Below are 26,568 nucleotides of genomic sequence, written 5' to 3' on the forward strand. Positions count from 1 at the left end.
TCAGAGACTTACTTTTTTTTTTTTTTTGAGATGGAGTCTCGCTCTGTCTCTGAGGCTGGAGTGCAGTGGCACAATCTAGGCTGACTGCAAGCTCCGGTTCCTGGGTTCATGCCATTCTCCTGCCTCAGCCTCCCAAGTAGCTGGGACTACGGGCGCCCACCACCGCGCCCAGCTAATTTTTTTTTTTTTTTTGTATTTTTAGTAAAGACGGGGTTTCACCATGTTAGCCAGGATGGTCTCGATCTCCTGACCTCGTGATCCACCCACCCCGGCCTCCCAAAGTGCTGGGATTACATGTGTCAGCCACCGCGCCCGGCCGAGACTTCTTATTAATAGCTAAGACAAGCCAATGAAAAGGAGAGAGAGTCTAGCCTGAGAGGAGTGAACGAGGGTGGGAGGATCGTCTCAGCCCATCCTCCCACCTAAGTCTCCTGAGCAGTTGGGACTATAGGCATGCAGCACCATGCCTGCCTAATTTTTTGTATTCTTTGTAAAGATGGGTTTCACCATATTGTCCAGGCTGGTCTTCAACTCCTGAACTCAAGTCATCCTCCCACTTGGGCCTTCCAAAGTGCTGTGATTATATGTGTGAGTCACAGCACCTAGCTCCATCCTAGTTTCTGACTAAAACAATAACAATATGTGTATATACAGCCTGTCCTCAGAATTGATCTTCCATAGCCTAGACAGAGGTATGAGACACAAGGAAAATAGAGGCTACCTGGGAGAATGTTTAGAGCATCCTGACATTCATCATGAGAGGATTCTCTGTCTACAACCAGAGTTGAGTTGACTTTGTCTTCCTCAAATGTGATTTTGATGTTCTTGTGAGGCTGGTTGGAGTCACAAGGGCCGTGGCTATTTGAACAAGTGATGGCACATTCCTCCAGTGAGTCCTCAGGGACTTTGCTTTCTTCAGCCTTCTGCACCTCCCTGATGAGCCAGGTGGGACAGAGATGACAGAAGATTAAACACAGAGGGATTGGACCCCAGGGAGTCCTAGCTGGTTTTGACAGGCGGCATTAAGAGAGTGATCCCAGAAAGCAAAATGGAGGTTCCCTTAAAGATGGAACAGGCAATCCTCTTCTCTCTGCAACAGAGCATGGCTGCCATGGGAACCAGAGAGGAAGAGAGCAGCTGGTGTTCATTGCACTGGACAGACAGGAGCTAAGGAGGATGAAGACTCAGCTATCCCTGTACGGTGCAGACATGACACTTGGCACACATAGAGAAACATGATAGCTGCCACACCCTGTGTCTAAGCTGGGTTGAATTTCACATACTGTGGCCAAGGGAATGCGGGCATTTGGCCCATCATAGATGCCAGAGAGGGTGTGCCTCCTAGACATTTTCATATGTTACCACCCATTACTTGCTCCTGAGTATTCAGTGTCACCTGGGGGCAGATGATTCCAGCACTTTCTCAGCCTCCTCAACTTGAACATCTTCATCCTCATCTTCGTCATTTTCTGTAGATACAAAATGTTCGTTCAGATATTTCCCACTTCACATTCTGCAAGCACAGTCAGCCCAATGTGCACAGAGACATGAACATCTATGTATGGTTCAGCATTGTACTGAAAACTCTCATGTTTTATCTTTCACAAAATGCCCTGGCATGGTTTCCTGGTCCATTGGGCAATGCATTTCTGATCTGGAGGGCCACCATCAAGATGTGGCCAAATACTGAAAAGACCTTTTGCTTCCCATATCACTGGAGGCTTGTGCAGCCTCTCTCTGGACTTTGGCAGCTGTCTCCCCCATCCTGCCACAGATCTGATTCCCAGGAACAGGCTTGGTGTCCTGTCACAGTTCGCATTTCAAACCTCATTCTTTCTCTTAGGAGAGGACAAACTTGTCCCACAGTCCTCTATGTGTCATGAGACTGCACAGGCCCTCCATGTGGCTTCTGCTGTGTTATTCAGGGGCATTCTATCCATGGGGAGTGCTCCAGTCTGAAGCACTTCCTACCACCAAATGCCCCCACATCAAGTGCCTTCTCCAACACCACACGGAGAGGGGCTTCATCTCATTTTGAAAAGCATTTGTAAGTGTTCCCATATTTGGATGCTTCAGACCCTTGCAAGAGACAATTTGTCTGCCTTTGCAGATGGAGAGAGATAAACTCTGGAAAGATAAATCATTCACTCACCGACAGTTACTAAGAACATTGCCAAAAAGACAGCCTGGGAACCTTCATTCTTAGCCCAGAGCTCTTTTCACTCCAACAAGCGCCCTCCCATCACAGCCTCCTTCCTGTCCTTTAAAACTAGATAGATGCTGCCTCTTGCTCCAAAGACCACCTTCCATCAAGGAAGGAGGGACACTTGCAATACTGTGACCTCCAAACCCACAGGTTTCCCATTTCTGTTCTTACCCAGGAAGTCCTGGTCATGTCATGGCCACATATGTGTAGTAGAAAAAAACCCCACTGATACAACTGTCATTGTGAAAGTATGGAGGTCTGGAGTCTCTCATAAGCCTGGGGTTTTGGGTCATCAGGGCCTATGGCCACCTTACCTGGGCTGAGCTTTTGGACAAGGTGCTGTGCCAGTCTACACCCCTCAGCCAGCTGTTCTTGGAGGTCCTGCCCCTGGGACTTGTCCGGCTCATCCGGAGTGAGGAGGGCCTGGAGATGCTGATTCAATGAGCGGGAGGCATCTCTCCCTTCCCATAACTTCTCCCTTAACTGGGTCAGCTCTCGTTCCTGAGAGTGAACCAGGACTTTATATTGCCTAAGGTGAGACGGTAGAGAAAATTTAACAGTGAAAAGCGTTGAGTGATCCATTCAAATATTGCAACAGAGATTTCTGAGACAATGTTCTCTAGGAGACCTCCAAGCAGAAGGTCAGCACATGTTGAAAGGAATGTCTGTGGCCAAGAGAAAGAACAGAAAATGGTCTACAGGCTTTCCCTGTATCAGAGAGGGCTCCTGCAAGATCCTCGATGATGTTCCATTCATCTTTCCCTTCTGTAAACAAAAGTAGGTGTCTTCCTAATTCCGTTTCAAAAAGACATCCTTTCAGTTCCTCACTCTGGCCATGGACATTTCCATGTGAAAATACACATAGTTCATCTTGCGGCCACTAGATACAAAGCAATGTACAGAAATGAGGCCAGGTGCAGATGGGGCGAATTGAAAAGATGAAAGAAAAAAGAATGACAGGGTCAAGAAGGCAACACTGATTGAGTGAAAGAATGAGAAGCCGCAGTCAGTCAGGAGGTGATTCTCACTAAGGGTAAGTGGGGTGGTGATAGCACACCATTTTGAGTATACTGAATGCTGCTGGGTGGTTCACACTCCTTTGGTGAATTTTGTGTTATGTAAATTTCACCTCAACAATTACTTGTTTGAAAAAGAGAAAACAAGGCTCTAAGAAACAACTGCAACACATAACTTATTATTATCCTTGTTCTCTGATAAATATTTGTGTGTCATGAGCCTGCCATGGCAATTTCTGCCCTTCCCCTGGCCCAGCTTCGTTCTTACTTCTCCCCGCCGAGCTGCTGTACTTCAGAGATCTACACACCTACCCGCCTGCCTCCCCCGACGGGGTGCCCTCACCTGAGCTCCTCAGCTTGCTTGAGCTGCTCTGCAAGCTTCTCCTCCTTGAACTGTCGCTCATTCCTCAGCATAAATTTTATGAGGTCTTTACACTCTTCATACTCTAAGAAAAGACAGACACGCCTGCCTCAGTGGAAGGCTGGACATGCTTCTGTGGTCACTGCCTACAGGGCAGGAGCCAGGTCCATCCCAAGGACAAAACTGTCCCCAGTACCAGGCTCTAGGCAGGGATTTCCACATCTTTACTCTTCAGTCTCCTGACTTTCTGGCATCTGATCCTCCAAAATTTAAAGACGAAGAAAGAGAAACTCAAGGGCGCATCAAGGAAGTTGACAAGATGATTCAACCACAACGAAGTGGAGTCAGAACTCACAGCCCCTGAGGTCTGACTCTGAATGCGGGGCCACTTTCCCAAGCTTTGCAGCCTCTCCTCTAAAACACTGCACTGGGGCATGAGTAGTGATTTCTTGTACAGTCGGGAAGGCCCCTAGGACTATGGGACTGATGGTTTCCCTTTTACTGGGTATTTCAAGGACAAATATGTCAAGGACTTTAAAAATATTTCATTTTTAAATCAATATTCAGATATGGTTTTAAGAATCGTATCTGAAGCGTAAAGTGTGAGACATAAGACCATAAGGCCATGAAGGAAATATGCCCAAATACTTTATTAGTATGACAGGCAGCATTAAGATTTAGATTAGTTGTGTTAATTTAGAAACAGCATAAGATTAGTTTGTGTTAATTTAGAAACATCAGAATGAAGAACTAATAGATAGTGTTTACACTGTGCCAATTAATGTTCAAGGAGATTGACAGGAAATACCTCATGTAACTCATTGCAGCAATTTACAGAGGTAGGTATTATTGTAGTACCCTCTGAACAGATGAGGAAACTGACGGACAGACAAGACAAGCAACTTGGATGGAGCCCAGGAGACAGGCTGAGGGTCCCTGCTTTGCACACTGCACTGCTGCTTCCACACATTCTCGGGTGTGATCTTTCTTCCTCTTTAGGAACAAGAGCCTGTGCACCAGGAAGCAGGACTTCACTCTCACCAAGGTACTCTCTGCTTTTTATTTTTATTTTTGTTTTATTTATCTTTTTGTTTGTTTGTTTTTTGACGAGTCTTGCCCTGTCACCCATGCTGCAGTGCAATAGTGCAATCTTGGCTCACCGCAACATCTGCCTGCTGGGTTCAAAGGATTCTTCTGCCTCAGCCTCCCGATTAGTGGTGATTACAGTTGCCCGCCATGACGCCCATCTACTTTTTGTATTTTTAGTGGAGATGGGGTTTCTCCATGTTGACCAGGCTAGTCTCGAACTGCTGACCTCGTGCTCTGCCCGCCTCAGCCTCCCAAAGTGCTGAGATTACAGGAGTGAGCCACCATGCACGACCCCTACTCCCTGCTCTTGATGCTGTCACTTATAGATAGCACAGGTTCTATTAGGAGCAGACTCCTCTTGAAGACCCTCAGAGCAGGTACTGGGTACTATCACCAAGTTTCCCTCAGAGTCACTAGAACAGAGCTTTGCCTGTTGGGCCTCAACAGAAACTTGAACTGAATAAAAGTTCACTAGTCCTAGACATTTAGAACAACAGACTAGACGTTATTTGTCTGCAGGATCTTTTACGGTACAGAGAGGATTCTTGAAAACATGATTCAGCCTCTTGGAGAAAACAGGTCATTCTGTGCCTGTGTTAGAAATCAATAACTGTGAGTTTAACTGTAGTCCCACCCCCATCTGATTGCAAACATGGAAAGTTGCTAAATAGTTTGGTACCTCTGTCTTCCAACTTTAACAAAATGTTAAAATACCCATTTCTGTTTTCCTAGAAGTACAGGAAGGATGAAATTATTTTTGATGGAGAGAGCATTTAGTATCTCAGAGAGAAGACAGGACATTATTCATCACTTTCATGATGGTGAGCCTATAGATCTTACCGTATTTCTTCTGTTGGTTGGCCAGGAAGCCGGCCACTTGAGTTACAAAACATTTCTCTTTGAGGTTTCTGAACTGCTGTTTGTTCTCTGCCAGGTGGGGGCGCAATTTCTCGTTGATTTCTAGAATGTTCATCTCTGCCTTCTCGCTGGACCAAGGGCCGGCTGATACCACCATGCTGACGTTTGTGGCAGAAGAGGTGGAGTCAGGGACTGGGGAGAAGAAACCCAAACATATGATGGGTTAAAAACTGGTGAAATCAAATAGGTTTAATCAGGACTGAGGGATGTCAGTAACTGAAATTCTTAACTTACTGTTGTGAAAAATGTGATCACTCCCCACAGCACTTTAGGATCCTTCACCACAAAAACAAGGTTCGAGGTGCCTGAACTCAGAGCTGAAAGCACTGCCTGTAGCTCAGACTCTGATAAGAGTGAGGTAGATTGTGGCCAGCGTGCCAGTTAACCGTCTGCAGTTGCAATAACAGAATTAGAAGGTGGGGGTGTCATGGAATCTTAGGAGCCCTGCATTCCAATTGCCCAGGCTTTGCTGAAACACAGGCACCCTAGTCGCACCTGAGGGTCACCACCAATGAGGATCATTCCTTCAGCATTCACTCTCAGTATTCGGGTACCCTTGTGACAATGCCACAGACCCGTGTCTTTCCCAGTACATCTAAGCATATTCCTCACTGTTTATCTCTTGTCTGTACAACATCATCAAGGCAGAAACAGTTTCCCAACAGGTTATATTTTCTTAATGGTAGTCATGAAGTCACCCCACCTGCTCTCAGTTAAAACAGAGCTTAAGGCTTTTCCACAGCTGTAAGATATCAAACTTTTAGCCTGCCCTAATATCCTCCGGGTCTTCTGCAGTTTTTTCTGTATCCACTAGAAAGTGAATGAATAATTCATTTTTTAAAAATGTTTTCTTTCCTGTCTCAGTATTCTTGCTACTGCATCCCATTGTTAGGTTGATTTCTTCTTTCTTACTGGGGCACCTTCTTGGGTTTTCATTACATTCTAGACCAGTTTGACATCCCTACGTCCAAAGCTCTTCCTCTATGTGGGTTGATTTGTTTTTTAATGTCACTGAGCACTACATTTTATACTTGTCACTTATAGATGTCATTCTAGTGCCACAAGACCTCTTTTCAAGGTATCAAGTGATCAAAGCCATTTATATAGAGGTCTCCTGAAAAAATGTGTGACCATCTATCTTGGAAAGTTTTGTAAACCTGATGCTATTTTGTTGTTTCCATTTTGTTTCCCCATATACTGAAAAGAACTGGGCCACGAGCAGTTCTTATGGAATATGGTTTGATATGTATTTTGTTGAGATGACCTAACACGATTGATTTTGGGTTGCATTCCACTAACAGAACATGGCAAGATCAAGGTTATGGTCAGGGTTGGTTGGCGATCCTCAGTGTTGCTGTGCAGTAGAAGGTGAGTTTGAGGTGAGAGGAACAAGTAGGAAAGAGTGATCCCCTGAACCACCTCTTCGCTTTCTCAGCTTTCATCCCCACCTAGGTTTTGTGAGCCTGGAACTTGAGAGACTGTTCTGTAGCCCAGGTCTCCTAAGATTGGCTGCTGGACTTGCCTGAGTTGAGGGTGCAGTGGGTTGACCCTGGGCAGCCCAGCATTCATGTGGAAGTGAAAGAAGGAGGACTGGTTAATCCCATTTGAAAGCATCCCTCTCTGCAGCCCGCACCATCTTCCGGTGACACTGTAAGGATACTGCTTTGAGATGTATCAAAGGCTTTAAGTCAATGTATTTTCTAGGGTCTGGGAGACCTGACATTCTGTGTCAGAATGAAAATCTGTCAAGTTTCTAAATGAAAAAACTGCAGGTTCACAAAGTGTCATGGGTTACTTGAGGTCACAAAGGGATGAGTTTTCAGCACTGCCAATAAAAGCAATCACAATAATTATTCAGTAATTATTCATAGGATCCATACAATCCAGTAAATATTCACATATTTAGTAATTATTCATTGACCAATTCGTACAAGACATTTTGCTCAAAACTGTGTTTATATTTGGACATTGTATCTTCATCCTAATCCTTAAGGTAATGCTATTATCTATAAGTAACAGATAAGAAACCTGAAGATGGGGGACAGCTAATCACGTATTTGGCCATATTTCCATTTTTTGGTTTTTGTGATGCTGGAAGAATGACCAGAATGGATCATGGGAAGAGTATTCATTCCTGTTTTATTTTCCAGGACAGAGGTGTGCCCTTCTAGAGTACTGGGACCAAAATTCAGAAGTGTCTGAAACCTTGCTTTAACAGTATGGGAAATAACCTCTATCACCTGGAATTTCCCTGGAACTTTGGAATATACAAGAGAAGTATGAGACGTGGGTCTTCCCTTGGCTGTGTTTAATTCACTCTTCTATGGAATACCAATGATTCTCACTAAGACTTTTGCCTTTTTATAACCACAATGTATGTCTTATGGAGAAGATTTTACACTTTGCTCTATTTAGAAAGAATAACTATAAGCAACAGTTTAGGTTTTATGCCCTGGACTTCATATTTTTCTGATTTCTGTTTTGAGATTAAATTCTCATGTAAATAGAAAAATATTATTTCTCATCAGGCCAAGTTTGTTATCAGCTTGAGTTTTTGAAGATGAAGCACAAACTTTTGATTTTATCTTTGTCCCCATCAGCGCCACTCATTGTCTCTCAGTATGACCTGGACTTGCCCCTGCATTTACCCTCGTCCTGCTGAGCCATCTCCATGCACTGCCCAATTCCATCAGTGATTCAGGGTCCTCCCAAGGCTCCCTGAAATGTGCACAGGGATCAGGACGTCAGACACATTCCAGACACAAAGGCAACCCACACTGTAGAGTGAGCAGCTGTGTTCCCACTTCCCTAATGTTCCAGTGATGTCCTCAAACTGAAGGGAACACTTTCCCTTTTTAAGGGTCTGTTCTTCATGTCTCAATGCCTCTGATCTAGTGAACACAACTGTCCTGAAACTGAAAGAACCTGCTAAATTTCAGGTTTCTGGTCAGGTGGCTAGAATAGGTTTATAAGACTTCCTTACTTACCTATGACTGCTGAAGTTTGAATTCTTAGCAGTATGATTCCTTTTCTTGTAAGCTGAGCAGCTTAGGAAAGATTGGCCATGTTGCTGTGAAAAAAGAGGTAAACTTAATTTCTACTCAAAGCTGCTTGAATTTGAAACTAGGGCTTCCACTCTTCCAAAGTTGGACTGTCACTACCTCAGGCATGTGTCCCAAAGGGCTCATGTCTCTGTTGTACTCAAAGTTCAAATGGAGCCCAGCAAGCCAGATCTCCTTTACTTCTAGGTTCCCTCAACAGTTTCTCCTCTGCTTTAGAGACTGCCTTGAAAATATTCTTGTCCTGCTGTTGTGTTTTGGCTTTGGAATGATGTGATGCAGCTCAATGGGTCCTACCCCCAAGTTGATCAGAGTAAGAAACAGCTGGGAAAGTCAGTGCAAATTCAAGTTCATCGTCCTCCTTGCAGGGATTCTGATTCAGAGGGCTCAGGTGGGGCCTGGAATGTGTTTGTTAACATGACTCAGATGTGCAGTCAGTTTGGGGACCCACTGATACCATCGACCTTATAGTTTATGGGATGATTCTGTTTTGCTGATGAAGAAACTGAGGCATAGAGAGTCTGTAACTTGCCCAAGTTCCCCTTGCTGTAAGTCCTGGAGCCAGATCTCAGGTGGAGCAGCCTCTTCCCCATCCCCTTCCCACATTTTCCAATTCAGCTGGGTCAATTCTTTCCAAGTACGTGTTTCTCTCCCCTATACCTCATTTCTGAAAAAAGGAGAACTGGAATTTAACTTCTTTCATCTCATACATTTCCTCACAACATGCTGCCAGCATCATATTCTGGCCTCTTACTATTAAAGTGAGATGCCTTTTTTTTTTTTTTTTTTTGAGACAGGGTCTTGTTCTGTCACCCAGGCTGGAGTGCAGTGGTGATTATAGATCACTGCAACCTTGAACTAGGCTCAAGCGATCCTCCTGCCTCAGCTTTCCAAGTAATTGGAACTCTAGGCACACATCACCATTTCTGGCTAATTTTTTATTTTTCATGGAGACAAGGTCTTGCTATGTTGCTCAGGCTGGTTTTGAACTTCTGGCCTCAAGCGATCCTCCCACCTAGGCCTCCAAAAGTGCTGGGATTACAGGAGTAAACCACTGAGCCTGGCCCTGAAATGCTTTTTTTTTTTTTTTTTTAATGAAAATACAAGGCATGGAGATGTGGAAAGACACCTTGCTTTATTACTGTTATTATTATTTCTATAGTATAATTCATATATCACAAAAATCACCATTTTTAAGCATATATTTCAGTGTCTTTTACCATATTCCAAAAGTTCTGCAACCATCACCACTACCTAATTCCAGAATATTTTCATAATGTCAAAAAGCATGCCTGTACCTATGGGCAGTCACTCTCCAATTCCTCCCTTCTTGCAGTCTCTGACAACCACTAATCTACTTTCTCTATATATAGATGTACTTGTTCTGGGCACTTCCTCTATATGGGATAACAAAGTGTGGCATTTTGCATCTGCTTCTCAGCATTTTGTTCTCAAGTTTCATCCTTTTTAGCCTGCATCAATACTTCAACTTTTTTATGGCCAAATACTATTCCACCATATGATTATACCACATTTTGTTTATTCATCAACTGATGGTGGTTTAAGATGTTTCCACTTTTTAACCATTATGAATAATGCTGCTATGAACAGCTTTGTACATCTTTTTTGAATGAACATCTGTTTTTCATTTTCCTGGTTATAAACCTAGGAGTGCAATTGCTGCATCATGTCACTTTATGTTTAACTTTCTTTTATGTTTAACTTTTTGAGGAACTTACACACTGTTTACCAACTTCAATGGCTATGCCATTTTACATTCCCACTAGTAATATATGAGAATTCCATATTCTCCATAACTTTCCAAACATGTGTTTTTATTTTTTCTTAAGTCATACTAGTGGGTGTGAAGTGGTATCTCATTTTGATTTAAATTTACATTTTCCTAATGATGAAAAACATCGAACATCTTTGCATGTGCTTCTTGGCCATTTGTGTGTTTGCTTTAGAGAAACCTCTACTCACAGATTTTTTCCCATTGTTAAATTTGGTTGTTTGTCATTTATTGCTCAGTTATGTGAATTCCTTATATACTCTAGGTACTAGACCCATGTCAAATACACAATTTGGAAATAGTTCTCCCATTATGTGGATTATCTTTTCACTTCCTTGACATTATCCTTTGAAGCATATAAGTTTTTTATTTTAGTGAAGTCCATTTATCTATCTATTTTTGGGTTGTTTGTGCCTACTTAAAAAATGTCTAATCCAAAGTCACAAAGATTTGTACCTATGTTTTCTTCAAGACATAGTTTTTTGAATGAGAACTTTCCTGGGTTTCACTGGAGGGCAGACATTGTTTATTTGTGCCTTCTGTCCATTACCGACGTTTCTCCTGATTGTTATTCATATGCTCACCACCCCTCCATGGAGCATCCCATGGCTTGTGACAGAGCTCTGGGGACTGATATCCTTCCACTGACTTTGGCGCCGGTGAGAGCCCTGGTCATGTAGTTCAGCTTGGCCTTAACTCGACCCAGTTGCACATATTCCTCAGGGACTTTAGAGTTGAAGTTGAGAGCCTCTCTGAGCACGCTTGCCAGCCCATGCTGTTCTAAGGCTGGAGCAAACTTCCTCAGTCTATTCCAGAGAGAGCGGACTGAAGGGGTGGGACTCATTCAAGACATCTCTGGTGTTAGAAAGCAGACCTGTTTCAGGGTTTGGGGAAGATTGTTCAAAATGAACTAGGTTCTCTCTATTTTTACTGTATGTGTGACTTCTTTCCAGAAACAAAGGAAGAATATTTATGTTAGAACATTTTGTCTATTCTTTGTCAATTGTTGTTTGTCTACAATTTTAATGTTGATAAAGGAGAGTTCAATGTAAATATATTCTTAACAATTATGGTTCATGTAAACTGCCATGCAATTATATTTAAATCAATGTACTGGCCGGACACGGTGGCTCACGCCTGTAATCCCAGCACTTTGGGAGGCCGAGGCGGGCGGATCATGAGGTCAGGAGATTGAGACCATCCTGGCTAACAGGGTGAAACCTCATCTCTACTAAAAATACAAAAAATTAGCTGGGTGTGGTGGCGGGCACCTGTAGTCCCAGCTACTTCAGAGGCTGAGGCAGGAGAATGGGGTGAACCCAGGAGGCAGAGCTTGCAGTGAGCCGAGATCGAGCCACTGCACTCCAGCCTGGGTGACAGAGTGAGACTCCCATCTCAGAAAAAAAAAAAAAAAAAAAAACTACCAACTATCCTGTTACTTAGGTATTATCCTGCTCCTGATGAGAAAACAAACTCAGAAAGATTGCAAAATTTCCCTAGGTCACAAAACTAGTGAGGAGAGGAGTAAGAATTAGATATCCGTTCCTTTTGGCCTTCAAACCTAACTGTGCACCATTAGATCAAACTGATTTACATACTTTTGCTGGAATTAGTCTCAGAGTTTGTGGTTCTCACTTGATTTTCCCAAGGAAACTGTGTGCCACTTTAATATCATTTCAAACTTTGAAATTTAAAACTTTATTATACTTTTTTGTCTTTGTTCTATTCCGTTACTTTTGGTTTCTTCTCAACGGATCCCTCTTATTTATATGCTAAATATTTGCTGCCTATTTTCTGTCAATTTTCACATTTTTGAGTGTTTGTTTTCTCTCTCTTTGTTGTATGCTAACAGTTCTTCACTGAGGTATAATTTACATAGTGTATACTGCAAAAACCTAAAGGTACAGCTTGAGAAATTTTAATATAACTCTACATTGTACAATAACACCCAGTTAAAGATGGAGGACATTTTCCCCCATGCCACAAAGTTCTGATGTGGTCCTTGCCAGTCAATACTCATCCCTCAAATGAAGAGTATATTCTGAATGTTGTCACTGCCTTAGTCCCTTTGTGTTGCTGGAAAGGAATACCAGAGGCTGGGTAATTTATAAAGAAAAGAGGTGCATTTTGCTTAGAGTTCTGCAGGCTGCACAAGAAGCATGGCACCTGCATCTGCTCCTGAAGAGGGCCTGAGGCTGCTTCCACTTGCAGCAGAAGGTGAAAAGGAACCAGTGTGTGCAGAGATCATATGGTGAGAGAGGAAGCAAAAGAGAGTAAAGATGAGAGGCACTTTTTAATAACTAGCTCCTACAGGAAGTAAGAGAGTGAGAATCCACTACCTTCTCCCAGGGTGGGGATTAATCTATTCATGAGGGACCCACTCCCATGACCCAAACACCTCCCATTAATCCCACCTCAAATACTGGGGACCACATTTAAACATGTGATTTGGAGGGGACCAATATTTAAACTATAGCAGCCACCATAGATTAATTTTGCCTATTCGTGTGCTTCATAAAAATGGAATCATTTTGGCCGGGCCCGGTGGCTCACGCCTGTAATCCCAAGACTTTGCGAGGCTGAGACGGGCAGATCACATGAGGTCAGGAGTTCAAGACCAGCCTGGCCAACATGGCAAAACCCTGTCTCTACTGAAAATACAAAAATTAGTCAGGCATGGTGGCAGGTGCCTGTAATCCCAGCTACTTGGGAGGCTGAGGCAGGGAAAATTTCTTGAACCTGGGAGGCAGAGCCAAGATCGTGCCACTGCACTCCAGCCTGGGGGACAGAGTGAGAGTCCGTCTCAAAAAAATAAAAAAATGGAATCATTTAGTATGTTCTCTTGTTTTGACTTTTTTTTTTTTTTTTTGAGACAGAGTCTCGCTCTGTCGCCCAGGCTGGAGTGCAGTGATGCGATCTAGGCTCACTGCAAGCTCTGCCTCCCAGGTTCACGCTATTCTCCTGCCTCAGACTCCCAAGTAGCTGGGAATACAGGCGCCCGCCACCACGCCCAGCTAATTTTTCTTTTTTCTTTTTTTTTTTTTTTTTTTGTTATTTTTAGTAGAGATGGGGTTTCACTGTGTTAGCCAGGATGGTCTCGATCTCCTGACCTCGTGATCTGCCGCCTCGGCCTCCCAAAGTGCTGGGATTACAGGTGTGAGCCACCGCGCCCAGCCAACTTCTCTTTACTCAGGTGGTATATATGCCAGTAATTTGTCTGATTGTGTTTTTCCCTTGTTTCATTTTGTTTTGGCCAAGTAATATCCTATTGATTGTATGATTATCACACAATTTGATATCCATTTTTCTGATGGGAGACAGGTTTACTTGATAACTACTGTGCATAAGTAACTATGAATATTCTCATACAATTATTTCTGTGAAGATACATACTTATTTTCCTGCGTATCTATAGCTAGGGATGGAGTTGCTTGGTGAATGGGTAGAAAATGTTGGACAGAGTTTTGCAAAGTATTTGTATTGTTTTACATTTCTATGAAAGATGTAGGCCATTTCCAGTTGCTCTACATTCCCACACACTTAATATTTTCAGTCTTTTAAACTATGCCAGGTGTGTAGTGATATCCTAAAATTTGGTTTTCTCATGCCTAATGTTCATTTAGATATCTTCTTATGGAAAATATCTTCTCAAATTTTTATATTCATTGATATACTGGGCTGTTTGTCAATTTCTTTGTAATAGGAGTTATTTATATATTTTGAATGAGTCCATGTATACATACATATTTTTTGCTGTATTATATAGCAAATAATTATTCCTGGTCTAGAGATAGCGTTTAAGTTGTTAAACAACAACATAATAAGGAGAAGCTTTTTAAAAATGAAGTGCAATTCGCTTGATTTCTTATTGTGGGTGAGTGCTACAGTATCTAGTCTAAGAAATATTTTCCTGTGTCAAGTTCATGAAACTATTTCCTATTTTTCCTTTACAAGGTTTCTAATTTTAACTTTCACATCTTAAGTTAATTTCAATATATGATGGAGAGTGGTTAATATTAACTTTTTAAAACAACAAATATTATTTCACTCAAAATCGTTTTATATATCAAAATCGTTTAAATATAAAAAAGAGGCCAGGCATGGTGGCTCACGCCTGTAATCCCAGCACTTTGGGAGGCTGAGGTGGGCGGAGCACACTTGTGGCAGCATTGAAGGCTTCACTCTTCCCCAAGGGATCCAATCTCCCCTCAGTCAAGAAGCTCCAGGTATCTGAACTGGATGCCAGGTCATAAATTCCCACTATGGTGACTCCAACAGGTCTCTGTCCTCAGAACTAGAGCTTTTCTAATTATTACATAAGTTGACTTCTTAGTAGATTTCCCATCCATTACATCCCAGACACCTCACAATGATTAGTAACCACCACATGTCCCTGCCTCTCAAGGAAATCCCTCCCACCTTGTCTCTAGACAGCCAAGTCCCACGGCCTGTCCTCTACTCTTCCAGAACCCTGTTGTTCTGACAGCAGGGAGGGCAATTCCATGCAGCATCTCCCGCCATGACCTCCAGCCTGCAGAGGAGAGGTGCCACAGGACCTTTACATGCACACCGCTGTTCCCCTCACCCATGCATTTCTTAATGCCTTGGTGAGGAGAATGCCTCTGGGTCTTCCTTGGTGGGAGCTAAAGGAACAAAGGTAAATAATGCTATGGGACCCACTGAGAATTGGGGCTGTGGAAGAGTGGCCACTGAAGTAATAGACAGATGCAGCTATTGCCAGATACTCAGTGCCAGAGCAGGGAGGGAGAGGGAAGAAATATGGACCTCACCTTCCTCTCACTTCCAGGCTCCATCGGGTGCCCCCATTGCTAAACCTAACTAGAAGTGTGCACACAGGGGAGCCAGGGATGCATTCTAGAAGGGACAAGCCGAAAGTGGCATAAGACAGGATGGAAATGAGTGGAGAGTGGATCTGTGGGAAGGAGGAGGGGATGTTATGGGGAAACAAAAGGAGAATACTAGCTAATAACGCCAGGTGACACTAATATCCCCAAGTCTGTGCTCATATTCAAAAAAGAAAGCTCAGCGTAAAGCACTCAACCAGGAGTCAAGATATTGTTATTTTCAACTGTTGTTCCAACAGTTGTATTATAAAGGGCTAGTTTATTTCATGCCTTTCTAATTTGACATAAAGTTCTACATGGCATTGGGGCTGGTACAGCCTCGCTCAATTATGGGTTGAAGAGTACACAGAGACTGCCAGGCTGAGGGAAGGTGCAAGAGAATAGAAGAGATGCTCACAGAGAACCACAGACCACACGGCCCCAGAGTCAGGGGCAGCATCAGCCACTGTCGGCTGCTCATTTGTCCAGACAGAGCCCACAAGCCTCAGCCATGCTTTGCTTCTGCAAGATGCTTCTTCACCTTTTCAATAAACCTGCCTGAATTAAAGCTGATGGGAGTTTATTTCTCCTTCATCATAAAAGAAATTCTTCACCACAACAATCTCCAATGAATTGTGGGCACAGAAGGCAGACCCATCCCTGCTTCTCTTCCACTATCTCCCCTGTAGGTTGAAAAGGAGGAGGTACTGAATTACCTCCAAATGTTCCTCTGGCTCTGATATTCTGTGACTCTGGTTTCTTTTTGGCTACTTTGTTTTTGGAAGCATGTATCCTAAGGTGTCCAGTTGAAAAACCTTTGTCTACTGTGTGCAGACATTCCTGGTGGTATTTCAGATAAGACACTCTTGGGTTGCTGCACTCACAAGCACTGAACCAATTCTATGACCATCTGTTTCATGGCCACCTGTTTGCTCATTTTCTATGTACATAAACGGAGGGGACAGACAGCAAATTTGCATATTATAAATTGTATCATCTTAAAAAGGAAACAAGGCAATATTTTGCAATAAAACCTTAAGATGCATTAAATTTAAGCCTAATGCAATAAAGAATGCCCATAAAATTATTATCTAAAGAATGTTTAGAAAATTGTTGAACAAGGGACATCATCATTTAAAGTGATATGAAGAAAACTCAGCTAAGCATATGGGCTAGATTAGAGAGAAAAATAAAGGACCCATCTCTGCCTTGGAAAAACTACTGGTAGCATCTTTCAGAAAGCTCTCTGTGTTTGAGTACGCACCTTGATCCGTAGGCTCACATTTGATCTCAACTGGCGGCTGCTTCTTGGCATTAACTTTGGATTCCCAACCAGTAAATCTTAGCAAGATCTGAGTTTCTCCAGGTATGGTATTATTTTGTTTGACCATCCTTATCTTCAAGGGCTACCAAGAAGAAACAAATAATTTATTTACCTCCCCAGAGGAAAAGGTTTTACCAATGAGACACTTTCTTACCATGACCCCAGGGCCCCCATGCCCTGTTCACTTGAGTGCCCTGTGTGGCCTGAGAGAAGCTCATACTGGTCACAGGATTCTTTATATGATTAACCTCCTTCCTGAATCCCAACTTTATGGTGGTGGTGATGACAGGTATCCCATGCTCATGTCCCTGAAGTCATCAGCCTGTCTCCAGTTAGAAAAAATTACATGTATATAGAGAGGCCTCTTTGGAAGTAGCAAAAGCTTTCTCACCTTCATACATTAATGGTTGGAATGTACAATAGTATAAACACTTTGGGAAAAAATGTCTGGCATGTTCTTACAGAACTAAACAACTACCTATTCTATGACTCAGTAATTCCTAAGCATTTATCCAAGAGAAATTAAAACATATGTCCAGAAAATGATTTATACAAGAATGTTCATAGCAGTTTTATTCATAATAGGAAAAACTGGAAACATTCAAATATCTATCAATACAAGAATGGATCAATAAACTGTGATATGTTCATTCCATGGAATGGCTAAAGGAACAAATTTTTGACACACAAAACAACATGGATGAACCTCAAAAACATTTTGAGTGCAATAGGAGCCATACACAAAAGAGTGTGAGAAAAATGATAAATAATAATGGTTTCAAGAAATGCAGAGCAGAGAGCCCAGAGGCAAAGACCCACAGGACAGAGGGTCAGTCCCAGGCTGTGGATCCTAACTAAGAAACTCCTGCTGGATTTTGTCCAGCTCCATTTCCAAACTATTTTGGGTTAGTGACTTCTTTATCCCCTCCATGTTCCCTCATTTTGAACTACAATCACTGTAGTTGTTATTCTATGTCTGTCCCATTATTTCACATTAGGGGCAGATAAGCTGTTTGTTCAGTTTCACAGGTTGACAGAGGTAAGGGAATTATGTCAAGGATCTGCACTTAATGGACACTCTCGGAAGCCTCATTCACACCTGGTGTGGATGTTTTAGATGGGATTTTAAACTTTTGATCTGATGTGGTCTACATGACATTTTTCATGTTGAACTAATGCTTTAATGACATGAAATCTGGAAACCTCAGGGGAGAGGGTAAATGCACTTTGCAGATGGGGGAATGTGAGTGTCCTACTGTGGTAGATGGAATTTCTGAAATGGTCCCCAAACATGCCACACCCTTGTTTCTAAAGCCTCTTAAGGTGATGAGACACCATTCCTGTGATTATGTTGTTATATGCCAGTTATATGACTTTAAGATGGTGAGGTTACCGCATGAACTGGATCTAATCACATCACTCCATACATGACAGAGCTTTGTGTGGCTGGTTGGAGAAGATGAAGTCAGAGAAGGTGGGAGCTTGAGAAGGACTCCATGAGTTGTTATTGGTTGAAAGATGAAACAGACAGGTAAGGAGGAAAGCACGTGGCCTCTGGAGTCAGAGTAGAGTGTCTCCCCGCTGACAGCCAGCACAGAAAAAGGGCCCTCCGTCCCCCACAAACAAGAATAGGAACTCTTTCATTATCTGTAGTGAACCTGGAAAAATAGCTTGAGCTCTAGGAAAAAAACACAGCCAGCCCATTCCCGGATTTTAGCCTCACATGACTCTATCAGAGAACCCGGCCACTTCATTCCAGACTTCTGTGGTTTCAAACCACTGGTTTGTGGTAATGTGATAATAGGCAGTAAGAGAAAACTAGTACAGGTGCCTGTCTCTCCTCTTGAATTTCAATTTCACATAAATGTATGCTAACCCTCTAAGAGAAAAAAAATCAATCAACCAATCAATGAAAGAACTACAGTAAAAATATTGCCCTCACCTTTATGTGGCTGTTCCAGAGCCCTTGCCACCTGAAGAAGACAATGAGGGCTATTTCAGGCACTTGAGGAGTGTGGCTTTACTGTTATCAATCACATTTCTGAAAGAATAAAAATGGTTCAGTGAAGGGATGGGTTGCCCCTCCACACCTGTGGGCGTTTCTCGTTAGGTGGAAGGAGAGACTTGGAAAAGAAAGAGACACAGAGACAAAGTATAGAGAAAGAAAAATGGGCCCAGGGGACCGGCGTTCAGCATACGGAGGACCCATGCCGGCACTGGCCTCTGAGTTCCCTTAGTATTTATTGATCATTATCGGGCGTTTCCAGAGAGGGGGATGTGGCAAGACAATAGGATAACAGTGGAGAGTAGATCAGCAGGTAAACACGTGAACAAATGTCTCTGCATCATAAACAAGCTAAAGAAAAAAGTGCTGTGCTTTTGATGTGCATATACATAAACATCTCAATGCCTTAAAGAGCAGTATTGCTGCCAGCATGTCCCACCTCCAGTCCTAAGGCGGTTTTCTCCTATCTCAGTAGATGGAATATACAATCTGGCTTTACACTGAGACATTCCATTGCCCAGGGACAAGCAGGAGACAGATGCCTTCCTCTTATCTCAACTGCAAAGAGGCCTTCCTTCCTCTTTTACTAATCCTCCTCAGCACAGACCCTTTATGGGTGTCGGGCTGGGGGACAGTCAGGTCTTTCCCTTCCCACGAGGCTGTATTTCAGACTATCACATGGGGAGAAACCTTGGACAATACCTGGCTTTCCTAGGCAGAGGTCCCTGCAGTCTTCCGCAGCGTAGTGTGTCTCTGGGTACTTGAGATTAGGGAGTGGTGATGACTCTTAACAAGCATGCTGCCTTCAAGCATTTGTTTAACAAAGCACACCCTGAACAGCCCTTAATCCATTTAACCCTGAGTTGACACAGCCCATGTCTTAGGGAGCACAGGGTTGGGGGTAGGGTTACAGATTAACAGCGTCTGAAGGCAAAAGAATTTTTCTTAGTACAGAACAAAATGGAGTCTCTTATGTCTACTTTTTCCTACACAGACACAGTAACAATCTGATCTTTCTTTTCCCCACAGTTCAGGTCAGGCCATGGCTCATGTCTGTAATCCTAGCACTTTGAGAGGCCAAGGCAGGTGGATCACTTCAGGTCAAGAGTTAGAGACCAACCTGGCCAACATGAAGAAACCCTGTCTCTGCCAAAAATACAAAAATTAGCTAGGTGTGGTGGCAGGCGCCTGTAATCCCAGCTATTCAGGAGGCTGAGGCAGGAGAATCACTTGAACTCAGGAGGTGGAGGTTGCAGTGAGCTGAGATGGCGCCATTGCATTCGAGCCCAAGGAAAAGAGAAACAACTCCATCTCCAAAAAAAAAAGATAAAATAAAATAAAGATGGTTCACTACTTAACTCCAAATATTATTATGTGAAAATGTATCATCTCAATTTTAATAGCAGATTTTAAAAAATTCCTTTTCTTGTGCTCACCAGACAAGGTTTGGTAACAAATACCAGTCACCAGCACAGATGAACCAATTCAAGGAGAGCCATAAACAGGACTACTATTATGTTCCCCCAAAAACCATCCCTAGAATGCAATCTCTTCTCTACTTGTCACAAAACGAACACAATAGTCCACTATATAAAGTCCCAAACACAGGAAAATGTAAATATAATGAAGTCTGCTTTCCAAATATTTATTCTATTCAGACCCAGTCATGGGGACCAGGGATTAGGAAATGACTACAAACAGGTTCAAGGGAATTTGGGAAGTGACAAAATATGCTGAAGTAGAACTCTGCTGATGGCTGCACAATTCGATAAATCAACTTACATCATTGAGTTGTACATTAACAATGGGGGACTTTTATAACAAGTAATTCTTTAAACAAACTTTTGGGTTTCTATTTCAACATGGAAAGAGCTAGGCAGTCATCACTTGTCCTCACAGCTAGAAAAAAGCTGAACAAACTGAAAGTCAACCCTTCTAGGGTGGATCAGAGAATTGAGGTCACAGGGAAAACTGCCACCTTAAAAATGAGAAACACAAGCTAACACACAAGGAGTCACAGCTCACAGGGAAGAGAAGCTACTGGGGACAGCAAGTGGGAGGAGCACTTAAATGATATTGACAGATTACTAGAAGCTGAGGGTAGCCTGGCTAGAACATTAAAAACTCCTTGAAGACCAGACTAAGGGGGAATCTCACACATTTCCAAGTTTTACTACAATGATCTCAACCAGGTTCTCATGATGAAGTTCAGAAAAACTCCCTGAGGTTTGGCACTACCAACTTCAGGACTTACATTAAGCTACAGTAACCCAAATAGTGTGAAGTTGGTGAAATGAGAAAACACACACATATAGATGCATGGAAAATAATACGGAGCCCAGAAGCAGGCCTACATACAGTCCACTGATCTTCCATGGAGGTTTAGAGACAATTTAAAACAGCAAAGATAGCCTTTCCAACTAGTGGTGCTAGAACAGCTGGACAACCACATTCAAAAAAATAAATAAATCCAGGTATGCATGTTATACCCTTTATAAAATAAATCTTACACGTAAATGTAAGGTGCAAAACCATAAGAATCCTAGGAGACAACATAGGAGAAAATCTGAGGGATCCTGGGTTCAATGATGGCTTCTTAGATACAAAACCAAAAGCACAATCTACTAATGAAAAAAAATTAAGTTGAGCCTCATTAAAATTAAAAACTTCTGTTCTGTGAAAGACACTGTTAAGAGAATGGAAAAAGCAAGTCACAGACTGGCAGAAAATATTTACAAAATAATCTGATGGAAAAACTGCTGTCCAAAATATATGAAGAATTCTGAGAACTAAACAACACAAAGCAAAAAAAAAAAAAAAAAAAAAGGTGAAAGATCTGAACACCTCATTAATAAGATATACAGATGGCAAATAAGCATATGAGAAAGATGCTCAAAATCATTTGTTGTCAGGGAATTGCACATTAAAACAACGAGATATCACTGTAAACCTATCAGAATGGCTAAAACACAAAACGGTGAACACACCAAATGCTGTCAAAGATGAGGAACAACCGGAACTCTCCATAGCTAGTGGAAATCAAAAGTGTACAGTCACTTTGGAAAACTTAAGTTCATTCAAAATCCTGCACATAAGTACTTGCAGCAATTTTATCATAATTGTCAAAACTTGGAAGTACCCAAGATGTCTTTCACCAAGTGAATGAATAAACAAACTGTGTTGTAGCCATACAATGAAATCTGATTCAGTGATTTTACAAAACAAGCTATCAAGTCATGAAAAGATGTGGGGGAACTTAAAGTACATAATGCTAGAAAGAAGCCAGTCTGGAAACCAACATACTGTAATTCCAACTCTAGGACATTCTTGGAAAGTCAAAAAGGTAGAAGTAGTAAAATGAGTGGTTGTCAGGGGTGGAGGAGAGGAGGAGGCATGAAATGGTGAAGTACAGGGAATTTTCAGCAGTGAAACTATTTTGCATGATGCTGCATTGGGGATTTAGGACATTACATAATTGCCAAAACCCATAATCTGTGAAACTCAAAGAATGAACTCTAATGTAAACTATGGACTTTAGTTGATAATGATGTATCAATAGAGGTTCATCAATTGTAACGAATGGACCACACTAATACAACATACTAATAGGGGAAACTGTGTGCTGGAGGACAGGGGAGACTAGGAGAACTCTCTGTACTATCCACTCCATTTTTCTGTAAACCTAGAACTGTTCTAAAAAATAACATCTATTACTTTTTTTTAATTAGGATGCAGCAGCCCCATACCAAGGTTTTGGTGGCATCCTGTTATTGTGTGGTTAGTACTTGGCATTGAAGTGCACCAACCTGGAGTCAGAGCAGTTGGAGATTTCAATGCCTGTGCCATTTACCTCTAACCCTGGGGTGCCCCTGGAACACAGCTAGCAGATCAGTTAGGCAGAAGCAGCCTCAGTCATCTAGACAGTGCAGGGTTCTGGTAAGGACAGGTGCAAACCATCTAGGGGGGCAGAACTTGGTGATGACTAGGAACCACTGAGACTCAGCAGCTGCCCCAGTGGCACCCACAAATCAGAGGAGGAGGAGGCTGGGAGGACCTAAGGGCTACAGGATGAGCTCCCTGCCTACAAGACAGAAGCAGCTCCAGAGGTTTTGATAAGTAATGTAGATTTCAGTGCAGTGTGGTCTATTTAAAAAAGTAGAACAAAAAGGAAAGAAAGAGAGCATGAGAGAGAAAGAAAAAGAAAAGAAGAAAGGAAAGAATGGAGGGAGGGAAGGAAGGAGGGAGGGAGGGAGGAAGGGAGGAAGGAAGGAAGGAAGGAAGGAGGGAGGGAGGAAGGCAGGGAGGGAGGGAGGAAGGGAGAGAGGAAGAAAAAAAGGGAGGGAGGGAGGAAGGCAGGGAGGGAGGGAGGAAGGCAGGGAGGGAGGGAGGAAGGGAGGAAGAAAGGAAGGGAGGGAAGGCAGAAGGGAAGGAGGGAGGGAAAGAATAAAGAGAGAGAGAAAAAGAGTGGGAGAGAAGTAGGGAAGGAAGGAAGGAAGGAAGGAAGGAAGGAAGGAAGGAAGGAAATGAACAAATTTACATGAATATGAGAACATCCAGGGGAACTTACACCACCAGTATTTTCCATTAACAGGAACACGCTAACCAGTTATTGGAGACGCACTACTGTAAAACTATATACTGTTTCCATGGGGTACAACCCCTTCTTCCTCCTGAAACACATTATTCCTCTGGCCCACTGTTGCCAGAGACACTGAGTCTTGTCTTTGGATAAGTTCTGGTGCCCAAAAGAATGAGATGAGACAGTGGATCCCAGAACACCAGGCCGCAACCTTCCCTGCTGCTCCTTGTCCACTCCAGATCTGCCCGGCTGCAGGTGGGGGCCTCAGCCCCTGGGTCTGACATGGTCCATTTGTCATTCTCACTGGACTTGCCTCCTTGCACTGGCTCCCACTCCCCCAGGACCTGGTGGACGGCCACGTGAGAAGGATACAAACAGGCCATGCCCCTTTCTTTCTCCCCATCTCAATGCCTGCAGTGGTGGGTTCCATGGGGTAGTGACCTGAGATTTACTCATTATGGGGTCTCTAGCCCAGAGCAGGGCATGGTACCTAATAGTCACCCCATGAATGCTCAGTGAAAGAAGGCGTCCACCACAAGGTCCTGGGGAACCAAGAATTCCACTGTGGCCCATAAATTCTAACTCCTACTGGATTCTGGAATGGGAGATGGGAACGGCCTTCAAAAGTGGCCTCTCTTTTAACCCATTATACTGGCAACTGAGCCACGTTTCCCCATCCTGGACACATCTAGAGGGCACTGCCTAAAACCACACACATCTCCCCACCCAGGACAGTGCAGGGCCTTAGCCTGGGGGATGCGGATGGACAGGGAGGGGGTGAGCCATGAAAGCTGAAGAGGAGAAAGCAGGTGAAAGGGGACGGCAGGGTGGAAACAAGAGACGGAAGTGGGGGCAGAGAATGGGGGGTAAGAGGGGAAGAGCAAGGAGTGGGATGCAGATCTAGCTACTAAGGAAAAGTCCTGGAGAGAACACTGTCTTCTCCTGAAGTAAAATCACTTCCACCTGACCACGGCACTGCAGGTCGAGGGTGGCACACGCTGTAAATATTTGTTCATTCACTTAACAAATATTAATTCAGTATCTGTTTCATGCCAGGCAAGGCCCTGCGATGTTTAGGGCCCTTGGCATCTTCCCTTCACATCTGAGTCATAATAGAAAAAGGACTCTCTGACTGCATCGAGCTGGCAATGCCTCAGGGTTTTTACCTGTGGGATCTGGCAGCTCTTCATTTGGCCCACACCGTGTGAGGCTGCTCTTGGTGCACCAAATGGGGAAGTTTCTACATCAGTACCTCGGAGAGTCCACTGGAAGCCCTGGACAGTGGGAGTTGGTGGCACCCCCAGCGTGGAGGCCAAGAACACACAGCACTGAAGCTCCAGACACCCTCAGGAGGATGGTAAGGGACGGTAAGGTGAGAGCCTGGGTCACCAGGAACCTTCGCCTGCATCTAAACAGGATTTGCTTTCAGATTGCCTATGAGATAAAAGAGAGAAATCATGGTTAATATTGAGATCTGGGGCTTCGGCAACTTGAAGGATGGAGCTGCCGTTTACGGAGACTGGGAAGACCCAGGGAGGAGCAGGTTGAAAGGTGGTGGGGAACTAGAATTGTTTGGGTTCCTGTCATATGTAATCAACAGTCCTCACCAGCCTCGGCAACATAGTAAGATCCCATCTCTGAAAATAAAAAATGAAAAATTGGCCCAGCATGGTGGCACACACTTGTAGTCTCAGCTACTCGGAAGGCTGAGGCAGGAGGATTCCTTGAGCCTTGAATTAGAGGTTAGTGAGCTATGATGGCACCACTGAACTCCAGCCTGGGGGGAAAAAAAATAAAGAGTCCTGACTAAATACTTGAGTAGCCAGGGAAGTTTTCACAAAGTAATACTTGAGGCAGATCTTAGTGAACAAGAATTCGATTCTTTCTGTTAGGGAATTAAGAGTGTGTGGGTGTAGTTAATGCTTCTTTGGAATCTCATCTACTGGTCTATCTGGTCTATCTGTACATGTATATTCTACAGGCTGTCTCGCTGAGCTTTCGCTAGGTTATGCTACAGTAACAAAAGCCCCAAAATCTTAGCAGCAACACATACAAAGGTTTTTCATTGACATTTCCTTTTATGTCAGGTTGACTGTGACTCTGCTGTATACAGGCTATTTTATTTGTTAGATGGTGAAAACTGTGACACTTGGAGATTGTTGAATATGGTATTAGTATGTTCATTCATTCATTCATTTAACAAATATTTATTCAATATCTGTTTCATGCCAGGCAAGGTCAAGTACTGAGAATACAGTGGTGAATAAAAGAGACAAAATCTCAAATTTCCAGGAGTTTATGTTGACAATGAGATTGAACACATACAAAATAATCATAATAACAACAATGAATACTATATTCATAAATAATAGCTGTAAGAGATTTTAGTAAATCTTTTAAATTAGAAAAATATAAAAATTATTAAAACTAAAATGGCCAGCGGTGATGGCTTATGCCTGTAATCCCAACACTTTGAGATGCCAAGGTGGGAGGATCATTTGAGCCCAGGAGTTTGAAACCAGTCTGGGCACTACAGGAAAACCCTGTCTACAAAAAATAGAAAATTAGCCGGGCATAGTGGTGCAGGTCTGTAGACCCAGCTACTAAGGAAGCTCAGGTGGGCAGACTGCTTGAGCCTGAGAGGTCAAGGCTGCAGAGACCCATGATCATACCACTCCACTCCAGCCTGGGCAACAGAGCGAGACACTGTCTCAAGAAAAAAAAAAAATTGTTTGATGTAGTCCTAAAACTATTATGTAGAATACTATTGTTTACATCACATCACATCAGCCCTTTAAATGGCTTAACGCTTATTTAGGTACGATCCATAAAGTTTTCCTGGTAATTAAGTATACCTAAGAACAATTAAGTATAAAAGAGTTACTGCCTTGACAGGAAGATTGTAAAAATTGTAAAAAGATAAATAAATAAAGAGTCAAAACTGTAGCTCTGTGAGGCTCAAATAACATCTAATTCAAGTCACAATGAACATCTAGCAATCACTGTGAACACCACATAATTCCCTTAATACATTTTCCCTAAATGCCCAACACATCTGAATTACCAACACCCGTATGTAGCCCAGAAACTGACAATCATTTATAAATTATCACCTATGACTCCATCTGCTCTATGCACTTATTTTTTAAATTTTACTCATTTATTTATTATTTTTATTTTTTGTAGAGATGGGATCTCACTATATTGCCCAGGTTGGTCCAGAAACAGAAACAGACCCACACTAATTTCATAAATTGGATGACCATGCAGTCATCCGATTTATGAAAAAAAGTGCCAAACAGTGCAGAAGGAAAAGGATAGTCTTTTCAATAAATGGTGCTGGATCAAGCAGACACATCCATGTAGTAAAAAGTG

General features: G+C 42.9%; 1 pseudogene; it reads right to left on the bottom strand.

Annotated features, from left to right (window-relative positions):
• The window catches only part of LOC129523528 (neuroblastoma breakpoint family member 15-like), a 48,411-nt pseudogene that overhangs the window by 19,146 nt on the left and 2,697 nt on the right, over positions 1–26,568 (bottom strand).

The sequence above is a fragment of the Gorilla gorilla genome, chromosome 1 (assembly GCF_029281585.2).
Source record: "Gorilla gorilla gorilla isolate KB3781 chromosome 1, NHGRI_mGorGor1-v2.1_pri, whole genome shotgun sequence".
NCBI classification, from domain to species: domain Eukaryota; kingdom Metazoa; phylum Chordata; class Mammalia; order Primates; family Hominidae; genus Gorilla; species Gorilla gorilla.